This window comes from Pongo abelii, chromosome 7 (assembly GCF_028885655.2).
Source record: "Pongo abelii isolate AG06213 chromosome 7, NHGRI_mPonAbe1-v2.0_pri, whole genome shotgun sequence".
Taxonomy (NCBI): Eukaryota; Metazoa; Chordata; class Mammalia; order Primates; family Hominidae; genus Pongo; species Pongo abelii.
The window spans coordinates 78,503,398-78,527,440 of record NC_071992.2 but is presented as its reverse complement, the minus strand read 5'-3'; the positions used below and the strand labels follow the sequence as shown (position 1 = coordinate 78,527,440).

The 24,043-nt window shown below is 37.5% G+C and overlaps 1 long non-coding RNA gene across 1 annotated transcript; it reads right to left on the bottom strand.

Moving 5' to 3' along the window:
- Window positions 1–16,832: 16,832 nt before the first annotated feature.
- LOC129061026 (uncharacterized) lies at window positions 16,833–23,675 on the bottom strand. Its single transcript, XR_008527977.2, has 4 exons — window positions 23,499–23,675; window positions 22,250–22,352; window positions 19,636–20,040; window positions 16,833–17,117 (listed from the first exon to the last, which is right to left on the bottom strand). It is a non-coding gene; the product is annotated as an uncharacterized LOC129061026 (long non-coding RNA).
- Between the last annotated feature and the right edge of the window lie 368 nt (window positions 23,676–24,043).

Sequence of the window (24,043 nt, the reverse complement as noted above, 5' to 3'; positions counted from 1 at the left end):
TCGGCCTGGCTCAGTGGTTCATGCCTGTAATCCCAGCACTTTGGGAGGCTGAGGCAGGCAGATCACCTGAGGTCAGGAGTTTGAGACCAGTCTGGCCAACATGGCAAAACCCCATCTCTACTAAAAATAGAAAAACTAGCTGGGTATGGTAGTGTGCACCTGTAATCCCAGCTACTCAGGGGACTGAGATAGGAGAATCACTTGAACCTGGGAGGCGGAAGTTGCAGTGAGCCATGCCACTGCACTCAAGCCTGGACAGAGCAAGACTCCATTTAAAAAAAAAAAAGTATATATATATATACTTTTATATATATATATATACTTTTATATATATATATATAAAATCTCTTGTTTAAGTAAATATAAAGAACACTGATCAAAATTCTTTGCATAAAAAATATACCAAAAACACATACTCACACACACAAGGGCTTGCACGTATAGAAAAACTTATATAAGTTTATTCAAGTAACAAGTAGTTAAAAATAAATAAAATTTAGTAACATTTTTCATGGCATAATTCTAGAAGGGATGTATAACTCATTTATAATTATCCTGATATTCTATAATGCTCAAACAAAAGCCTTTAAGATAAAATTTAACTTATATAAACATAAAATCCTATATTTTGGTTGAATAACCAGTTTCATGTTTAGGATAGGAGAACCAAATTTGAAATTAGGCCTTATAAAAAATCTTAAAAGTCAAGTTGGCTACAAGCTTATTAGGTACTAATGTTTATTAAACAAACATATCTGTCACAAAATGCTATGAGAAAGTCTTAGATAGCATTTATAAAGTGTAGCCACTAGATCAAGAAAAGTAAAAATTTCCACTGTCATACACCTGAGTTGTTGATTTTGGGGAGCCACATATTAGAAAAGACAATGACAAGCTCTGAAGTAACTACAGAATTAAATGTCTAGGATCTAGACAATCTTTTTCCTTTTTTCTTTTTTCTTTTTTTTTTTTTGCAAGTGTCAAGCATCTACAATGTACAATGTGCATTGTCTAAGAATATTTACAGTGAGGTGAACCTGTAGCCCCTGCCTTCAAGGAATACTGCAGTTTTCTGGCATACTCCTCAACCACACTGCCCTCCTCCAGGCTCTGCCCTCTCAACTCCTAACAGCAGGCTCCATCTCACTCCAGGTTCTGCTCTTACCCTCTTTCTGCTTAGGCAAAGCTCAAAGAGTCTAGATGAGGATCAAGTCAACTCACCTGGTGCTGTGGCTATAACTACTCCCCAGGAATTAGGCTACCTCTAGGTACAGTGATTAAGGCCCTAGAGTTCTTGCCTATATGCAATTTCTCTAAGGCTTATGTCTGGCTGTGAATATTTCTGTATTTTGAGAGAATGATTGCTATTCCTAAATTCTAACTCTGTCACTGGGCTGTTGTTACAAATCCCCTTGATAATGACCATCTGCTTGGCTCACTGTTATTACCAGCACAGATTTAGTGTCCTGGAAATCCACCTACCTATCAGGATACCTCTTAGACCTCCTTGGCACTGGCAGTTTCTCTAGACCATTGCCTACCTAAAACTACACTCTTGAGTTTGTCCCTGGAAGCCCAGTTACATGTATAAGCCTCTAAGTCTCAGTGCCTTCTGTATCAGATCTTTTCTTTGATTTAAAAAAAATGCATCATTATACTAATAATTGCAGGACACTAAGAGAGAAGGAGAAACAGGGCAAATTTTGATAATGGTTCTAAGGGGTAAAAACAAAGTACTGCACAATTCTAAAGTGGCTTTCAACTGATTAAGGATTCAAAAAGTCATTTAAAAAGGAAGTGATACTTGATCTTGGTTTTCCATAGCCCACAAACACAATAAAGCAACTACAAAATTGAGTCTACAAAACAACCAGCTAACCTAGTGATGACAGGATCAAAAACTCACATATCAATACTAACCCTGAATGTAAATGCTCTACTTAAAAGAAATAGAGGGGAAAGCTGAATAAAAAGACAAGACCCAACTGTCTGCTATCATTAAGAGACCTATTTCACATGTAATGATACTCACAGGCTCAAAGTAAAAAGTTGAAGAAAGATCTACCATGCAAGCAGGCAACAAAAGAGAGCAGGAGTCACAATTCTTATAATAGATAAAACAGGCTTTAAACCAATAACAATCAAGTAGGACTCAGAAAGACATTACATAATGATAAAGATTTCAATTCAACATGAAGACTTAACTATCCTAAATATATACATATCGAACACTGGAGCACCCAGATTCATAAAAACAAGTTTGTCTTGACCTATGAAAACACTTAGACAGTCACACAATAATAATGAGAGATTTCAACACCCCACTGACAGTGTTAGACAGATTATTGAGGCAGAAAATTAACAAGGAAATTCTGGACTAAAATTCAACACTAGACCAACTGGACCTAATAGACGTCTACACCCAACAACCACAGGATACACATTCTTCTCATCTGCGCACGGAATATATTCTAAGGTTGACCACATTCTCAATTATAAAGCAAGTCTCAATAAATTCAAAACAACTGAAATCACCCAAAGCACATTCTTGGACCACAGTGAATAAAAGTAGAAGTCAATGCCAAGAAGATCTCTCAAAACTACACAAATACTTGGAAATTAAACAACTTGCTTCTGAGGAACTCTTTGATGAACAATGAAATTGAGGCAGAAATTTAAAAAAACTTTGCAATTAATAAAAATAGAGACACAACTTACCAAAATCTTTGGGATGCAGCTAAAACAGTGTTAAGAGGAAAGTTTATAGTACTAAACACATTCATCAAGAAATTAGAAAGATCTCAAATCAACAATCTCACATCATACCCAGAGGAACTAGAGAAAAAGAACAAATCAACTCCAAAGCTAACAGAACAAAAGAAATAACTAAAATTAGGAAGGAATGAATGAAACTGAGATGCAAAAATCCATTCACAAGATCCATGAACCAAGCACAGTGGCTCATACCTATAATCCCAGCACTTTGGGAGGCCGAGGTGGGTGGATCAGTTGAGGTCAGGGGTTCAAGACCAGCCTCGCCAACATGGCAAAACCCTGTCTCTACTAAAAAGACAAATAAAATTAGCTAGGCATAGTAGTGTGTGCCTGTAATCTCAGCTACTCAGAAGGCTGAGGCAGGAGAATTGCTTGAACCTGGGAGGCAGAGGTTGCAGTAAGCTGAGATTATACCACTGCAGTTTAGCCTGGGCAACAGAGTGAGACCCCATCTCAAAAAAAAAAAGAAAGACAAGAAAAGAAAAAATATTCATGAAACCAAGAGCCAAGAGTTGGTTTCTTAAAAGAATAAACAAGATTGATAGACTGCTAGCTAGATTAACAAAGAAAAAAAAAAAGATCCAAATGAGCACAATCAGAAATGACAAAGATGACATTGCAACTGATCCCACAGAAATATGAAAGATACTCAGAGACTGTTATGAACACCTCTATGCACAAAAATTAGGATATCTAGAGGAAATGGATAAATTCCTGTCAACACACATCCTCCCAGTATTGAACCAAGAAGAAAGTGAAAACCTGAACAGACCAATAATAAGTTCCAAAATTTAAGCAGTAATAAAAAACCTACCAACCAAAAAAAAGAGCTCTGGACCAGATGAATTCACAGCTGAATTCTGCCAGACATACAATTCTTTTTGGGAACTATTTCAAAATATCAAGGAGGGGGCTCCTCCTCCCTGACTCATCCTACAGAGCTAGCATTAGCCTGATACCAAAATCTGCCAGAGACACACAAAAAAAAAGAAAAATTCAGGCCAATATGCCTGATGAACACAGACAAAAATATCAACAAAATACCAGTGAACCGAATCTAGCAGCACATCAAAAAGTTAATTTGCCACAATTAAGTAGGCTTTATTCTTGAGATTCAAGGTTGCTTCAACACACACAAATCAATAAGCATGATTCACCCCATAAACAGAATGAAAAACAAAAACCATATGATCATCTCAATAGAGGCAGAAAAAGCTTTCAATAAATCCAACATCCTGTCATGAATAAAAAAAAAATACCATCAACACTCTAGGCATCAAAGGAACATACCTCAAAATAATAAGAGCAATCTATGACAAACCCACAGCCAACATCATACTAAATGAGCAAAAGCTGGAACCATTCCTCTTGAGAACTGGATAAAGGCAAGGATGCCCACTTTCACCACTTCTATTCAACATAGTATTGGAAGTGCTTGCCAGAGCAATCAGGCAAGAGAAAGATATAAAAGGCATCCAAATAGAAAAAGAAGTCAAACTCTCTTTGTGGATGATAGGATTCTATACATAGAAAACTCTAACGACTCTGCCAAAAGTCTCCTAGAACTGATAAGCAACTTCAGTAAAGTTTCAGGATACAATATCAAGTACAAAAATGAGTCGCATTTCTATACACCAATAATATGCTAGCTGAGAGCCAAATCAAGAACATCAATCCCATCTACAATAGCCACAAAAAAAGAAGTACCTAGGACTACAACTAACCAAGGGGATAAAAGATCTCTATAAGGAGAGCTACAAAACACTTCTCAAAGAAATCATAGGCAACACAAATAAATGGAAAAACATTCCATGCTCATGGATTAGAAGAACCAATATCATTAAACTGGACAGTATTTTTAATTCTGTGAAAAATGACATTAGAAGTTTGATAGACATAGAAATGTGGAAAAGCAACACTACTACAGAAAAGAAAGTTACAAATAGAAAAATATTCACTATTCATCAAGTAATTATTATTTATGAAATAATTATTAAATATTAAATATAATTACTTAATGAGAATGAAAAAAGTCACAAATGCACTTTACAAAGCTTAGAAGTACCACAAATACCACAAAATCCAGAAAAATAACATAATATTTATATTAATTTATTATCTGACATACCTGTAAAATACAGTTTTCCGGCTATAAACTCTTTAATTACTTATTTATATAATTGATTTTGTAATATTTTTCTAGAGAGAATAGAAAGATATTTTAATCTTGACATATGGTTGATCAAAACGTGTTTTTCATTATTTTTAGTATAGAACGTTTCCTTTGATTTCACAACTCATTACACTTAATATCACATAAATATTTAGGACAGTTGTAAAATCGGAGAAATACCTGTCCAAGTTACTTTCTCATAAAAGATCTAGTCACTGCTTGTAGCACTGCTACACATGTTTGTCCTAAAAACACAGAAAATCTTATAAATTCTATGTTGTGTAAGTCCATCAAAAAAGGAAAAATGTATATGTTGTAACGATTTTACATACCATATTATGAAGTATGTATCTGATAACAGAGAGCTTCTGTTTTAACCAAGTGTCATTAAAAACAAAATCATTTACTACAACTGCATAGGAATGATTGAAAGAACTTTCCACAGACCAACTTCTGGCTCTGGGGTCCATAGGATATTGTTATATCAAAGTACAGCCTCAGACCCTGCCATTATGTTTTAATGCTGGTAAGTAGGCCCAGAGAAAAGCAGAAAGATTTCTGGAACTTATTCCTGCACTGAGCAAGCTTGAAATAACTATACATAAATGACTACAAACCACATAATTATCCCACTGAATTCAAACTAAATATATTCCCAACTCAGCTCCATCCTTAGCTCAATTCCAAAAATGTCTACAGCTATTCCCAACATGGGGAAGAAAGCAAAGGTTAAGACAGAGTAGTAAGGTACAGTAAAGTATCTTGTTTTGTAAAATTGTTTTACAAAATCTCATTTTTTTAAAACAATCATATAATCATGTAAATACATTGCTGAAGCCCACCCAGGGCCTTAAAGGGGCCCATGCCAGAGAGGACCTTGAAGCTAGAGCTTCATTAGCTTCACAGTAAATATACCCTGGCATCATGGCATCTCCAGGCAGAGGAAATTGCCAGTTTCATCCCGAACTTTTGGAGTCTACTGCCCCATCTAGTAAACTATCAGCTTTATCTAATAGCTTGTCACACTAACAGAAGTGTAAATGTAGAACAAGTAGAACTCATAGTCCCATTATATTCTTAAGACCAATTCTGAGAATCAAACTTTAGAAAGCCGTTTGTTAAAACAGGAGGATGTCCAGGGCACAGTAACTAGGAAGGTGTGAAGAGGCAAAACAAGAATAGTTATTAGAACTCGGATATTTAACATGTCAAAGAGAGGACTTAGTGACCAAATAAGACCTTTTGCAAAATGTGAAAGAGACTGCCATGCAAATGAGAAATTAGATTTGTTCTGGATTCTTTGGGGCAGGAGAAGCAGCAGGATGTGGTTTGAAAGCTTAATACAAAATATATATATATTATATCATTAATAATGTGTATTTGATTATATGTTGAAATGGTCATATTTTGCATAGTTTGGGTTAAATAGCATATGAATTTCATGGTTTTTTATGGTTTTAATTTGGCTTCTAGAAATTTTAAAAATACATATATAGCTTGTATTTATGGCTTGCATTACATTGTTATTGGACAGCACTAGTGTAAGGTTTCAGCCTCACTAAGATAACTCCTAAGTCCTCAAAGCCATTGCAATTTTACCAAAAGCAGAGGCAGCAAAGCTATTTTATATTTAGGCAGCTTTTACTTGAAATTCTCTTCTCTTAATTTTAATGCTTTTACTGTACCTGTTTCTTTGGTGTCGCTCGGTTTTTTCTTCAATAAGGAAAATGAGCTTCTATAGTGTTCAAAGAATAGCCCAATAAAGATCCATTACTGTCTCTTCACTCAATAGCAGTAGATGGGTCATAATGGTATGTCTGACATTAGCAGGTTTATACAGTGATTTTTTTTCTTATCAGCTACTTAATAAAATGAATTTCTATCACAGCATCTTTAAAATGTTAATACTCTTACAGCTGTCCTCAAAGACCTATTTTGAACTAAATATGTTATCAATCAAAATACTCATTAATATTCAATGCAAGCTTACGTGAAGAGAGAGATTAAATCATTGAGGCATCTGAGCCTCTTATTCCACTAATGTGACCTCATTATATAGTAATTTGTTATTATAGAAATTTAATTTTCTAATGCCATAGAATTACGAAGGGTCTTCACATTTCCTAGGTTTTCATCCACCCTAATTGCAAACTTTTTGATCATTTACTGGTTGGGTTCTTTGATATTTTCTGGTCTTGGCTTTATATTTCTGGCAGACTACAATGTGTAACCTAAGAAAGCAGGACTCCCTGATGCTGGAGATGATTTTAATCTCTAAAGGAGCTTGGAGACGGAGTTCTTCAATAAGATGAGGAAATATTTTGAATTGGCATTTCCCTTAGCCACCATTAATATATATGTGGATCTTGACTTTGACATCTTCACACTCTCTATCACTTAATGGAATTCCCTTCCATAGATCTGTGAGGAAGTCAGAAACACAGAGAAGACTACTTAGATTTCTCTGCCTACCTCACAGACAGTTGTGAGGATCAAAGAAAGTAACATGACTGGCCAAAGTAGTATCAAATAAATCTCCATTCCCTCCTTTTCTTCCCTCCCCACTGCCTCAATCTAGTCATTTAACCCAACATGGTACTTTACTTTTTTCTGCCATTTCAGTAGAGACCAAGAAAAGCCAAAAGGAGAGATAGGACATTCTGAGTGCTAGGAATCAGAAACCTGGTATGTATAATAACATTAGTCTATTTTTCAAATGAAGACAATTACCAAAATATCTCAATTTAGAAGAAAACTCAGAATTGCATCTGAAAAACTTGCCACATTTAACTTATATACCTCTATCCAACGCTGCTCTCAATTACAGCTAAATGGTCAGTCTTCTCATCTCTGGTATTTTTCCTCCCGGTTAATTTCTCTTTTAAAAATAATAGCATTAGGAGATATACCTAATGCTAAATGACGAGTTAATGCGTGCAGCACACCAGCATGGCACATGTATACATATGTAACTAACCTGCACATTGTGCACATGTACCCTAAAACTTAAAGTATAATAATAATAATAATAATAATAATAATTTAAAAATGCCAATCCAGTTGACATGGCAAGGCCAAATTCCAAACAAATCCCGGAATCACAGAGGCAGGAGCACTCCCATTGACAGTGTGGTGGACTATTAATCAAGTGGTTTAGTTAGTAGTGATCACACAGGGAAAAACTCAGAAAGAACATGAGCTGCCTGTGAGGTCAACAGCCCCCTAGCCTCCAGTTACTATAACACTTCTCTTTTATAACAGATGTTGATGTTATAAAAGAGAAAGAACCAGTGATTCCATTTTATGACTCCCTGGTTAGATCTGCCATCTCTCCTTTTTCTCTCCTCCTTGTGCCACCTACATTGGCCTCCTTGTTCAGCTTCTGCAGTCAGTTACCCACCTCAGCAGGGCCTTTGCACGTTCTGTTCCCCAAGGCTGGAATGCTCTTCCTCCAGATTCCCACAGGGCTTACTCCGTCACACTCTTCAAGCTGTTGCTCAATGATGACCTTTTCAGTAAAGCTTTTCCCGTGACCCAGTTGGAAACTAAAACTCCCTGCCCAGTCCTCCCCATCCATTTCTCTGCTTCTCTTCCTGGATGATACCATTCGTCATCTGACAAGCTCCATACTTCACTTGTTTGTTTGTTACTGTCAGTCTCTCTGGCTGGAATGTGAGGTTTCCGAAGTAGGGACTTTGAGCAGCACTTTTGCTGTCATGTCTCAAGCACCCTCCAAAGTGTGCAGGGTAATGATTAAGTGAATGAAGACAGCATATATTAATGAGGTTTTAGCATTTCATTGAAGTAATTCAAATAAGAGTTAGCCACACAAAGAACATTTTAAAGTCCATGCAGTACGTAGTTTGGGTGAGTTGATTTATATGTACATGCCTATTTGTAAATATGAACACACTGCGGTCTAAATTTGTTGGAGTGGTTGTTGTGCACATTCCTTAGTCCCAGAAAAAACAAATGGCTCTGAATTCACATTGCCTTCGGCACCACTCTGTGAGTAGCAGATGACAGACTACTTTCCCGTTGTTTTATGTGAAAGAATGAAAAAGAAATACATAGAAACAAAAGCCATCTTAGAGTGAAAAGAAATTCCTGAGCTGGCTTGGCATAGCCGCCATCCACGGCAGCAGGACCATAGGAAAGCGGAGGAATTTCAGACTGCGGTGTGATGAACAGCTGCCAGTCCCACCCCAGCGACAACACCCGGCTGCGGCCCCGCAAAACTTCAGTTTTTGAAGATTCTATAACCAGCAGAGGAGGGTACTATATAAAGAAAATTAAATCCCTCAAAGCAAAATCATGACACTTTTTCTCAGTACCCTCTGGTTTGTCTTTTATTATTATTTGAGATCAAGCCTCAGTGCAAAAAGAAAAAAGTAGACCATTCTTTGCAGATAACTTGCTGTTCAATAATCTGATAATTATTCATTTCAGCTTAAAGCATGCTTGTAAATATCATTTCAAATGAAGCACTGACTTTATTTTTAATCAATGAAACTGACATTTGTTGAAAAGCCTTTTTGAATAATTACCTTGCATTCTTTATTGCTAAAGCGGATTTAACAGAAAATCAAAACAAACGATATTAATTACATCGTATCCTCATTATATATTAATAGGTTCAGAAACCAAACATTGTGTGTCTTATAGAGCCGGTGTAATATTTATATGAAGCTTTGTGATGGAAGCCAGCTTACTTCTAATGCATTCATTTTAGTGCTTTGACCTTCTGCTCTCTGAAACCATGAGTTTGTCTCAGGTAGGAGCACAGGTATCTGGCATTAATGTTTTGGGATCACATCTGAGAACCCTGAATATCACAAGAAGTTGACTTTCTTATCTCAAGGGACATGCGTTGGCTAACTGATTAGTCACCATCTACCTTTAACTCACAGTTGTAACTAAAACCATTCCCTTTCTCTTGATGAATTTAAGGCATTAAGCAAAGGAATTCCACCATGTGACTGTGAACTGAGATTTGCTATTGTCTATATGTCTGCTAATAATTGGGCAGGTATAATCAGGAGCATGAAAATTATGACAGCATCATAGGAAAAGGGACCTCTTTGGGTCTTCATCTCCTGGCCTGACCATCCCTTTTTGTTTTTTTGTTTGTTTTGAGATGGTGTCTCGCTCTGTCACCCAGCTGGAGTGCAATGGTACGATCTTGACTCCCTGCAACCTCTGCCTCCCGGGTGCAAGCAATTCTCCTGCCTCAGCCTCCCTAGTAGCTGAGATTACAGGCACCCGCCACCACGCCCAGCTAATTTTTGTATGTTTAGTAGAGACGGGATTTCACCATGTTGGCCAGGCTAGTCTCGAACTCCTGACCTCAGGTGATCCATCCGCCTTGGCCTCCCAAAGTGCTCATATTACAGGCATGTGTTATTCCTTAGCTCTGGCACCTTAGCTGTAATGAGAAACCAGCAGGTGGTTTCCTAGCTGCAGTACATTTTTAAGTTGCACAACACCTCTGAGCATCAATTTTCTCATCTACAAATTGGAAATAAAAACCATAGTTAGTTGTTGTAAAGATTAAATAATACAGGGTTGTTAGAAAGGTTAAATGAAATAATTTATATAAAGTGCTAAGCAGAGTTTCTACTATGTACTAGGTGTTAAATAAATACCAGTTATTATTAGAATTATTATGATAAAAGGCCCTTTCCATGGCGATGTAAATGCAATATAGTGACCCCATTGTGAAAGTCTAATCAGAGTTACCTGTTTAACCTCTTCCTACAGTCCACAATATCCCGCTTACCTCTGGCTTACTGCAAAACACCAGCAGAAGCAGAATGGACAAGTACAGAAAATTGATTAAGTCTGGACATAGAAGGTCTCCATACTGAAATACAGAAGACAAACAAAGCAGTGAGACTTCACCAAGGTAGTTAGAATCCAGGAAGTATGGGCATCCTGGAAGATGGCATTTGCAACATCTAAATCATCCAGTCCGCAGAAGTTGAATGTCCATATGCCAAGATCTGTTCTGGGCACTGAAGACTCAGCAGTGAACAAAGAGACAAGTTCCTCTTAACAAGCTTTTGTCCTAGTTGGGAGAGAAAAATTAGATGGAGCTGAAGAAAGTACAGAACTGATGCAGTGCCCTCCCTCCCAGGATGCCTCAGAGCCTTCCCTGACTCCTCGGTGACCCAGTTGTGCATATCAGTCAGCATCAAAGCGGCATTTATTTGATTTTCTCATGTAAATTCCAAATCTCTTCCTCCTCTCAAACCCCACTGACACTACCCTCAGCCAGGTCTTCACCCTCACTTGCTTTGGTTACTAGACTAGCTCCTTATCTGGTCTACCTGCCACTGGTCTCAACACCACTGAAATGCCCCTTTCTACTTCATCTGAAAAACTTCTACTCAACCTTCGAAACCCCAATTCACCTGCTCCATGGAGTCACGCTCAGAAACCTCCTAGCCTCACATTCCAACACTGGTAAAACTAATTATACTCACTTCGTAATTTATTTGTGTTTTGCTTTATTGTTTTTAGTGTTTTGTTTTATTTTGTTTTGTTTCAGAAGTGAGGTCATCTCAATATATTGCCCAGGTTGAACACTTAAATTTCTGAATTCAAGCCATCCTCCCACCTAGCCTCCCACATAGCTGAGACTACAGGCACACACCACCATGTCAGGCCACATAATTTATTAATTTGGTTGAGCTTCCAGAATATCACTGCTATACTGTGACAGAATCCACTTATTCATTTGATAAATTGTTATTAAAATTTGTACCCTAGACAAGGTGCTGTGGTAGGCACTGGAGATGAAAGAGTGAATGAGAGAGACTAAGCCCCAATCTCAGGGACCCAGCAATTCTACCTCCTCGTCTTGAAGCTGGAGGTCATGTCTTGTAACCTGAGTGCTCCTGGCATGTGGACTGTGTTTGGAGTTTATTGAATGTCAGCCACATCACCATAATTTGATCCAGAGAGAGGAGGAAAAGCTGACTTTGGCCAGGCCCAGCCCACCAGGTTCAATAACAGTATTAGGCAAATCGTCTATCTACATCACCCAGTGCATTTCTCTAAAATGGAGAGGAGATAAATGTACATCCTAGAAGAGTTCTTAGTGTTTACCCCTTTATCCCACTGTTTTTAATTATATGTGGGAAAAAACATCCAGTTCCCTTCATGGCAAGGGAACTTTTTTTAAATCTTCGTTTTAATCTTTGTTTTAAGGTAAAATCAGTCATTTTTTAAATCTTCGTTTTAAGGTAAAATCAGTCATTTTCTATCACCCACAAATACTTTCTTTAACTGTTATGCAAAAAAAATAAATAAATAATAAAAACTTAGTAATTTGAATAAAACAATTCCTAAATTTTCCCCTCAGGAGAATTGTTATCATCAGAGCAGATTGTATAAGCATACAGATTGAGAGAAGATGCCAAGATCACAGGACTCTACAAGGTTTAAAATTGTTGCTCCTTCAACATAATGGCTTCCAGATAATCAGCATGACCATCAGATACGAGAAAGAATGGTCGGTGCTGCTGGGGGAGGAACTACTTTGAGGGATCTTATTATTAATGAAATGATTATTATTACTAAAATAAGGTGTAATAAGGCTATCTGAGTCAGCTTGGGCTGCCCTAACAAAATACTGTAGATGGGGTGGTTTAAACAACAGAAATGTATTTCACATGGTTCTAGAGGTTGGAAGCCCAAGATCAAGGATGCAGCAGATCCAGTGTCTGATGAGGGCCCTCTTCCTGGTATGCAGATGGTTGTCTTTTGCCTTGCATCTTTCCTGGTGGAGGGAGATAATTGTTCATGCCTCTTCTGATAAGGGTACTAATCCCATTCATAAGGGCTCCATCCTCATAGCCTAATTACCTACTAAAGGCCCCACCACCTAATACCACCAATTGGAGTTTTAGGCTTCAACAAATGAATTTCGGTGGGACACAAACAGTCAGTCCACAGCAAGAATTATTAAATAAGCATAAGAAATTATAAAACAACCATATAAAGTAAGAGGGTCACCTAAATAAAACTTCAAAGCAGTAGAATTATAATGTCTTACATTTTCACATATGTCATTTTCTGCCAGGCCATCAGTTAAATGAGTACCTGAATGGCTATATGCCTTACCAGAACTGTGCTTTTGGCATGATAGAAATATTGAGGGAACTTATCAGAACTAGGCCTTTATTTTGCCTCTTCTATTTATTTTAGGATTAACTCATTCGTTTCGTGCGTTTATTCAACATTGTTATTATACATCATGTGCCAGCCATTGTATCCTAGGCTTTGAGGATACAGAATAAAAAAACGATTATCCCTCCCTGTTAGGAGCTTATAGTTTGGAGTGAAGACAGACAAGCAAACCCTCATAATCCAGGGTCACATAAGCTGTGCCAGAGTTAAGTGTTGAAGACTGGGATCTCTCAAGACAAGCACAGAGTTTGATGAGGGGAACAGTGAAGGATTCCTGGAAGAGCTGTGAGCAGCACTAAGGGAAATCCAGAGAGGAAGTATCAGGACAGTGAAGGTACAGAGTCCTAAGAAAACCTAAAGCACTTCAGAGGGGGACACATTATTGATATGGGTGTCAAGGGGGAAGAAGTGTTAGATAGAAGTAAGGGCTGCAGTGCCTGCATCACAGGGTTCCCCTTTATCAGGAGCCTTTGGAGAAGGTCAGTCTTGATGTCAGGTAATCATAGGCCTCTCCTGGGCCATCCTGGGAACAAGACCAAGCCTGCACACCCTCCTCGGTCAACAGTGCAGACTGGTATTGGTATGCTCTATTCAGTTATGTCTTAGAACAAAGCAAGCATTCAACAAATTTCAGTTGAATGAAATTTTAAGATACGCATTTGGGATATTGGCCCTGGTTTCATCTACTTTTTCAGCATTATGTTTTTATCTGATGTTAGTGTTTTTATCTCTAAAAATCTTTGAAGGAAAGTGGATTATAAATAAGTTAGGTAAGTGCATTTTTTAAATACAGCTTGCTTTATCTTCATGACTCCATAGGTAAGTAAAAAACAATACTAAAGTGCCATTTTAAAAATAAGAAAATTAAGGACTTGTCATTCTGGCCAAGAAGGAGTAGCAAAGACTGGTTTTACCTGAAAGGCTTCCTGGCCAGAGCAACAAAAATACTGGAGGAAATGTATGAAACAACAGTTTTGAAGACACTGGATATCGGGTCATAAAGGCTGGGAATCCCTGAAGGGCAGAAAGCAAATAAAAAACCCATCACTGTTCAAGATTCTTCCTCGAGAGAGGCTTCCAGGTATGGAGAAGGGAAGGGGAGACAGGTAGAACCCAGTATCTCCCTGAGGTAAACAGATGAATGTGAGAGAGTCAAAGGAATAAGTCTGAAGTTTGAAGAACAGAGTACTGGAGAGGAGAGAGTTATACAGAGAGGGAACTCCAGTGATCTGCAGAGGGGCTCCCCTGAGTATTCAGCAAAGCACTGATCAGCTCATGTATGTGAGGAAAGTATGCTAGGCCAGAGATAGAGCCATCTGAGAGGATTAGAGGGAAAATTACCCAGAGCTTACACAGGGTCAAGAATGGTGTCTTCCCACCCACCTTACCCCCACTTCCCCCAGTCAGACTGGAAATCCTCATGATTCACAGGGCATTAGATAAAGTACTCTGAAGGGTCTTGCCTCACAAACAGGGTGAAATTTTTTTTTCCATACATTAGAAGTTTTGTATTTGATAGACATATATTTATCTGTTCATAAAAGGAACTATTTTTCAAAAAGCATGATCATATGAAAGAATCTGTCACAAAAGCCAGTGAATAACTTAAATACACTTTGAAATACAGTACTGCACGCAACTGTTTTATGATTAGACACATTTGTACAACAGGAGATTGCATTTCTGTAAGACATAAACAGCAAGAAATGAAATTAAGGTGAAAACTACAATTTGACCTATGCTTAACAAATATTTAGATTTGTTTTTTTATATTGTCCTCAAAACTGAAACATTCATGCTTTTGTTGAAGGTCCTCTCCTCTCTCCTAACATTCTTTTTTTTTTTTTTTATACTTTAAGTTTTAGGGTACATGTGCACAATGTGCAGGTTAGTTACATACGTATACATGTGCCATGCTGGTGTGCTGCACCCACTAACTTGTCATTAAGCATTAGGTATATCTCCTAATGCTATCCCTCCCCCCTCCCCCCCACCCCACAACAGTCCCCAGAGTGTGATGTTCCCCTTCCTGTGTCCATATGTTCTCATTGTTCAATTCCCATCTATGAGTGAGAACATGCAGTGTTTGGTTTTTTGTCCTTGCGATAGTTTACTGAGAATGATGGTTTCCAATTTCAACCATGTCCCTACAAAGGACATGAACTCATTTTTTATGGCTGCATGGTATTCCATGGTGTATATGTGCCACATTTTCTTAATCCAGTCTATCATTGTTGGACATTTGGGTTGCTTCCAAGTCTTTGCTATTGTGAATAGTGCCGCAATAAACATACGTGTGCATGTGTCCTTATAGCAGCATGATTTATAGTCCTTCGGGTATATACCCAGTAATGGGATGGCTGGGTCAAATGGTATTTCTAGTTCTAGATCCCTGAGGAATCGCCACACTGACTTCCACAATGGTTGAACTACTTTACAGTCCCACCAACGGTGTAAAAGTGTTCCTATTTCTCCACATCCTCTCCAGCACCTGTCGTTTCCTGACTTTTTAATGATTGCCATTCTGACTGGTGTGAGATGGTATCTCATTGTGGTTTTGATTTGCATTTCTCTGATGGCCAGTGATGATGAGCATTTTTTCATGTGTCTTTTGGCTGCATAAATGTCTTCTTTTGAGAAGTGTCTGTTCATATCCTTTGCCCACTTTTTGATGGGGTTGTTTGTTTTTTCCTTGTAAATTTGTTTGGGTTCATTGTAGATTCTGGATATTAGCCCTTTGTCAGATGAGTAGGTTGCGAAAATTTTCTCCCATTTTGTAGGTTGCCTGTTCACTCTGATGGTAGTTTCTTTTGCTGTGCAGAAGCTCTTTAGTTTAATTAGATCCCATTTGTCAATTTTGGCTTTTGTTGCCATTGCTTTCGGTGTTCAAACAGGGTGAAATTAATGCTAGATTAATTGCAGCTCTAGACTCACCTAACAAAGCTTAAAAGCAATACTTGAAAGGATCCCACCCGGTTTTAAATAACTTAAAGGCATCCCAGAACAAAGCTCAAGAAGATCTGTGGGACTAAAAACCTACTCAGGACCCAGTAAGATAAAATTCACATCCTATCAAAAATTATCAGGCAAGAAAAAAAGCTAGAAAATACAATTGATAATGAGGAGAAAAATCAACAAATCAAAGAGACCAAGAACTGACATATGTTAGAGAATTAGTAGACAAGGACATGAAATCAGTTATTATAACTCTATTTCATATGTTCCAAAAGCTAGAGGAATAAAGGCATGGAAGAGGTACAAAAAAAAAACCCAAATCCAACACCTGGAGGTGAAAACTACAATGTCTGAGATGAAAAATATACTTGATGATATTAACAGCAGATTTGAACGAATATGAGTAGAGCACCAGTGAGGTCTGGAACACCTTCAGATGGCCCACTGGAGGGGTGGGATAGGCCTGATGAAATTGGAGTTCTCAAAGGAGAGGAAAGAGAGTAGGGGACAGAGGAAATACTTAGTTGTAATGAAACCAACAAGAAACAGGGAGGAAACACCAAGGGATATCTTAAATTACTAACAACAATGAAACAAAAACTCAGCATATCCCTAACTTCCTCTTCATTATATAAAAAGTGGGTCCATTCACAATGGTCAGACTTTATTCATATTTAAAGAGGTTATAGAAATGGATTGGCAAGGAATGGACTGGGAGTGAAAGAAGGAGGAGAAATAACTATCCAGGCATGAAGGCAGAGATGCAACCATGGAATCTTTAATAAAATTTTCTAACACTTCATGCACCTGACCAGTGTCACCAAGACCATGCTTCCGAGGGCAGTGAGGATGCCCAACGTCACAGAGCATGGAGCCAGCACTTTGGTTCAGGTCACTGTCTCACCTACTCTTTTTAGTCTGCCTTCCTCTTCTCGGGCCTTAATTTTTGACTTCTTGGAATTATTGCCTTGGTCAGTGTTTTTCTTCTTATTCTTTTTCAGTCACTGGATTTTCTCTTGCTCTGGAAAAAAAAAAATTCCGTGGGGGAGGGTGGGATATGTGTCATTTCCAAAGCTTATAAGACAAAGACAATTATCAATTATCTTTCCTTTTGCTCATTTTGTATTTGTAAAGTAGAAATTCCAGCTACTGCTTCATCACTTATCACTCATACACTGGAAAATGCTCATTCATTCATTATTTACATGATGAGTATCCTTGTTCATTTGTTTTTTCTTAAGGAATCTTTTCATTTCTTAGCTTGATTTTGCATCTGTGATTTCTTACATTTCCATCTTAAATAAAAATAAAAAGAACTATTGGTAGAAATCTAGAATGATATTTATTATCAAGTTAAGTATACTTTTAGGAGTCTCTCTGCCTGCCCTCCCTCTCCACTCCACATACACCTAAATATTGTTTTCACTGAAGCTGAAATTCTTAAAATATAATACAGACTTTACTTAACTAAAAATTATTCTATACCCTATTATACACAAACATCAAGCAAGACCTACCGGAGGATATAAAAACAAGTAACATTGACACTTCCCGTGGAGAGTCCACAATCTAGAAGCAGATTTAGGCAAGACAAAACTAAACAAAATTCAAGCCAAACCATTCTAAGTACTTCCTTATTAATGGGTATTTTTCTGAATAGTTCGTTCAGATACCAAAACAAAACAAAACAAAAACACTTCAAGTTACAAAATTCTTGTTCTTTGTTCAAAATCAATTCAACATTAGTTGAGGCAGTGTTCAGGCCTGGACTCATGAAATCCAACATGAATGTATGATTTTAAATAGTGCTCTTAAAGTTTTAGTCTTAACTAGTATTATTGTATGTAAACACACACCAAAAATACATAAAAATTATTAGGGCTATATTAAGCTTATGAAACTTAGAAATGTTCTATAAGTCAGTGGGCCAAGAAAAATGAGCATCTTATAGCCTAGAAGTTTTGACATCTATAAGTCAGTGGGCCAAGAAAAATGAGCATCTTATAGCCTAGAAGTTTTGACATCTGGAAACAAACCTTGCTTTAAGCAATACAGGCACTACTTGGATATCTGCTTATCTTTTTCTACTTACAAAATAATTGCTAGAAATGGTTGTGTCTAACAAATATTATTATACTTGTTCATAATACATTATTCATAGTGATGTATAGTCTTGACACAGTTGTAACTATGAAAGGCAGACCATGCAGGGAAATATACAACAGTTTGCCTTACAACTCCTTCTTGACCTCCTCACTTTCCCAAAAATTGCAAAGGTGAAGTAAATAGCTGCAGTGCTGAACTAACTGAATATAGAAAAAGAGAAAGATGCCAAGGAGAACTATTAAATTTATTTTATAATTATTTTCTCTTTCCAATTCTCTGGACCAGCCACAGCCAGATCCATCATGCAGAAATCAGAAACTGTGGTTCAGATGACTGAGCAATCAGGGTGGCAGGGCTGCCGGTCCATTTGTCAGACTCAGCCAGACAAGGACAGAGCCTAAAGGAGCTAAGTGGAAGAGTGAGCACGCGTTATGTTCTCTGGCCTTGGCAATGGAGGTAGAACGTCAAGGGGCAAATGGATGTCTGGGAGCAATGGGAAAAGAGAAGCACCTGAGTCTGGGAAAGGAGCCATGAACAGTGGGCTAACTGAAAAGTGCCTGTGGACATTTGTGTGTTATTTCTGGAAGAAAAAATAAAAAGCTACTTGCAGCAAAATAGCTTTATTTCCATTTCTGAACTGTTTTATAGGTGATTTCCACAGAAAGACTTTTCCCCTCTAAACCATCCAGCGTATATACGTACTCTGAGGATTTTCTCTTTTCTATCCTAACAGCAGTGTTCATATCCTAACACTCCTGCAGTTAAAAGTGCTCTACTCTGCTTCATCATCTACGCCTCCTGTCTTTCCTTTGTTATAAATGCTCTGCCTAGCAAGACAAAAGATTCTTTCTAGAAATAGCAAAGAGACGAAAGTGGAGGAATGAGGGAAGGAAGGAGATTGGGAGGGGAGGAAAGAGGAGAAGGAGAATGAAGGGATACAGGAGGAGGATGAAGCAGGAAGGCGTGGCCTATGGCATCTTTGTTGGTCTATTGTTGCCTTTCTTTCTCTGGGCTGGCCTTGCTGATAGCTGCAGCCTAGGTAAGTGATTGCTGCTGCTGCTGCTGCTGCTGCTGCTGCTGCTGCTGCTACTTCAGGCGCTCTTCACCATTGTGATGCATTAATGAAGTGGTGCTGCCCCATCAGACCTCATCAGCAGTCCTGTGCAGGCAGAATGAAATCACTCCTATTGACCCCCTGGCATATTTATAGGCTTTCTCTTTCTGCTGAGACTGGTAGTTATCACCTTCCCTTCCTTGTGTTGTGTTTATTTAGCAGCACGCTAAATCACACCCGGGCACAAGTGGAGCATTCATCAGGAACCACGAGCCCCTCTTTCAGTCTGCCAAACCTATCCAATTACTGGGGCTGGAAGAGACTGCACAAACCCTTCTGCCAGGCAAGTTCTCTTGTTTGCACCCTCTAAAAATAATACCTTCTGAGCTCCGCACGCTTCCCCGTCCAATCTTCACATTGACTTTGAACTGGCAGAGCACTCATTTATCCTTCATTGGCTTTGTCTCCGAGATTCCTCTTTTCTTCTTAAACAATGAGAAAGAGATGCTGCATTTCTTTCTGGAGGGGATGGGAGACGATGTGGGTAGATCCACTTCCCATTCTTCTCTCTATTTTCTTGGCTACCTCTTCAGATGTGCAAGTTGTACAGTCAGGTTCTTCTGAAGGGCAGCTGCACTCTGGTCCCATGCTGCCCTCTGTCTTTCTGTTTCTTGCTAAAGATGTTACAGATTTCTTTAACAAGTAAGCTGGGAGAGACTGTTAAAATTACTGGAAAAATTGTGTCACTTCGGTTGAAAGTCATAAGAGCTAGATCCAGGCATTCCTTTAAAAGTTGACAGATGATAGTAAATTGTTTAAATGTATGTCTTTCTTAACATATATATATTAATTTGTTAGGAGTTTTGGTTTTTTACCAATATTTTTACATTTTCTACTTTTCTTAATGTACCCTATTTTTTAGATTAGAAAAAAAGCAAAGATTAATAGTATTAGAGTTAAATCTGTGGCTTGCAATGCTTTCTGAAGCTTATTACAATGGGATATTTATGATTTAGGATTTTTAAAAATTATTAGAGAGTTGTATAACAGCAACAAAACCTACCTGGGACTCAGAAAACCCGGATTCTTGTCCCAGCATCTTTGCCTCTAACTAGAATTGTGACCTTGTAAGTCATTAATCACTCTGGGCTTTAGCTCCCTTATCTATGGTTCTGTCTAGAGCTAACACATCCATACTTACAAGCATAGGACCAAACAAAGGAAGCCAGACCAAATGATCATTTGATTAATAACCAAGCTATTTATGAGACCTGGGACAAAGGTTTATTACTTCCCTTATCCCCAGAGACTAATGCATAATAGCTGGTAAAGCCACAGGAGTAACACACAAAGCATACGGAAGACACCTAGATCAAGCATCAATCAACCTTACAGGGTGTGCTGGTACATACTTAACGAGTTCTAAAAACAAAAAATTAAACTTATTTCTAGCCTTTGCCAATTTCTGTGCTGTAAATATCCTCCACCATGGTAAATTTCAAGCTACCATCTTGATTTCACTAATGGAAGAGCTAGAAAAAAATGCTAAATAAATTCCTAAGAGCTCATACAAGGGCACACCCCACCTCCTTCCAGAGATCAACTGGGCTTGGAGTGGGAAATGGTAGAATTTCATTGACAGCCAGAGATATAAGATGAAGACAATAAAGAAAGGGAGCTTATCTTAATAGAGTTGTTTTGAATACTTCTCAAAAATGTCATAGCAATATCCCTAACAACATTGAAAAAGGAGTGGGAAGTATTTTGATGCCTCCAATCTGTCTGGATATGTAATCCAAAGACAACTTAGAAGAAAATTTCTTTAAAATTTCAAAGTAAATTTAAAATGTAAACTTTGCATTCTATTTTGGGGATATCTGGGATGATTTTAATACAAAAATCATATAAAAATAATAAAATCATATAAATACAACTTGAAGGATTTAGAATGGTTTTTCCCATAAAGGAAAGAAGAGTAAAAGGAAAGGAGAGAAGAAAGGGAGGAAAGAAGAGAGATGGGAAGGGAGGGGGGCAGGCAAAACAAACTATATAAAAACACTATCACATGGAAGGAGAGATGATTAGAAAAGTAGATGCCATAATTGGGAAATTCTTGTTATCACTAAGCTCACCCTCACCCTCCATGGCAAAAAGTTTCCAAATTTCTGAGCTCACTGGCTCACTCATGAACACTTTCTCATTTAAATTATTGCCTATTTAGGCAAAATTTGAAGATCAACAGAGGAGGTATTATAAAAGCCACCAAAATGACTGTGTTAACAGGAGAAGGTTGAGAGACCACAATGATAGCAGGAATCAAAAACAGACATAATGAATTATGAGGAGATAAGAGATTTAGTTTAGAAGAACTTAATACCCTAATGGTATGAATCTGCTTAGAGAGGGAAAATGAGCACTAAGCTAGAGGCCTTGCTGCCTCAATTGGAAAGGGAATATTTTAAATAATTTGTACGAAGGGATCAAAATTTTTCTGAATTGATGTTGGACCATTCACTTTAATCTCATAAATATTCATGTCACATCTGTGAGTACAAAATCTCAAGTGGAACAGAAATGGATGTAAGAAAAGGGGCAGGCACAGGAAGTGTGGTCAAAAATAGATAAGATCATCACCCTAAAGAAGCTACGGATATAAAAGGGTTGATAAGCTGCTATCTAAAGTACAAGGACGAATGACAGCTATGATAAAAGGTAAAAATACAGTGCTTGAGTAATAAAATCCAGTGGAGAATTAGGAAATGAGCTGTGACCTGATTCTATTTCTATTCATAAATTCCTTTTTTTCTTGTAAGTAGTATATTTTGCTTACACAGGAGAAAGGTAGGCATTTTTATTTCAACTAGATACATTCAGCTTCACCACATTTTTTCTTTTCTCAAGTATCATTTAGCCATGAAAAAAGAACTTTCTGTCCTACCAGCTAAGTCAAAAGGAGTTTACAAATAGCCTTCCCTTCTGAAGACCTTGCATACCAATTCTTGGCGATGAGCTCACAGAGTTGTGTGGTCCGAAAACAGTTTCATATACTTCCCAATGCTGAAGTGAAGACTTTGCTTTCAGGTTCCTGACATGAGTCTACAAATATATATATTGAAAACATATTTTTTTCTACTAAGGGACATAATCCAGAAATTCACCTTAAAAAAACTGTTAATGTCCTATTGAAATTTTCTGTAATTTTAAATTTTAATAATGCAATTCCAGTGTTTATTACTCAAAAATAGAGGAGCATATGGATGCTGCCAAAAAGCAAAAATAAAAAACAGTCACCACCTGGTCCACAAGTTGGTTTACCATTATGTCACTCAATGCCTTACACCTCATAGAAATCTAATAAATTTGATTAGTTAGTCAGGTGTATAGCTAAACATCTAAATATGTTAAAATTTCAAGCAATGAAATTTTTAGCTTTCTTATAACATTTTCTTGGCACCACAGCTAAGGGCCCCATTCCGACCCACCTCAAGATGTAAAGCCAAGGATAGACAGTTTATCACCCCTCTCAAAACTTCCCCTTAAGGTGAGGTTGTGATGGTTAACAAGTAAAATTCTGTAATACACTGAAACCATCCTTAAGCACTATATAAGCATGAGCTTTTATTATAGCCCTGTTCCAATCTGCAACTCCATAGCTTTCTTTCCCCCTAGTTGTATATATTTCCTCAAACATGGACCCTGCTCTAGTTTGGCTACTAATGAAAGATTTGTTTACACTTGCAGGCCTTACAAAATTCTAAAGAACAAAGTCCAACCATCCAACCAATATTTTAAAGAATGAGATCTGTGTTAACACTTAAAGACATTTCCCACATTGACCTTATGAACCCCAAAAGAAGGATGAAAGAAGGCTGGAATTAATGAATTTAGGGAACCTGTAACACTCCAAAAATGTTTAATGCAAAAATGTGATATTTTTGGTAGGAAATTTCCATTGCTTTCAGCAGATTTGGGAAGGGACCCAAAAGATGACTAAAAGCATCTGCATTTCAACCAAAATATCATTGATCTTACAATTCAAATGGAGCTTAATTTGGGTATTTTCTTATTTTTTTTCCTGAAACTTACCCCTGGTCTTCATGTGGTTGCCAATAGTTTATGTTGTATGGAAATTATTATATTTATACATCTTAAATTTTAACTTTTAGTTAAAACATACAAACTATTATCAAACCCTATCCTAAATTTCAGTTTTATTTATACTATTTTGGACTTAATACTTACTACCATTTAGAATTTTTGTGATTCCTCTTTATACTTCAAATTTTTCTTTCTTTCTTTCTTTTTTTTTTTTTTTTTTGAGACATAGTCTCACTCTGTCGCCCAGGCTGGAGTGCAGTGGCATGATCTCAGCTCACTGCAACCTCCACCTCCTGAGTTCAAGCAATTCTCTGCCTCAGTCTCATGAATAGCTGGGATTACAGGCACCCGCCACCACGCCCAGCTAATTTTTGTATTATGACGTAACACATCAAATGCATGACCTGCAGACACAGTGGAAATGCAAAGGTGATTTTCTTCCCTTCGCCTTCCCTTTTATGCTCTCTATCCCATAAGAAATATTATGTTGAAAATAGCACTAAGTCAAAATCAGTGTAATCACCTCTGGTTTTATTCACTATATTCAGAAGCATAATTTCCATGGAGGAAGAATAACTGGTAAAAGTAAATAAATAGTCAGCTTTTGATGTTTCTCTTAAATTCAGTAATTTGTTCTATAATGAATTCATGTTCATAAAAAAAATTTAAACCCTACATAGAGATACAGT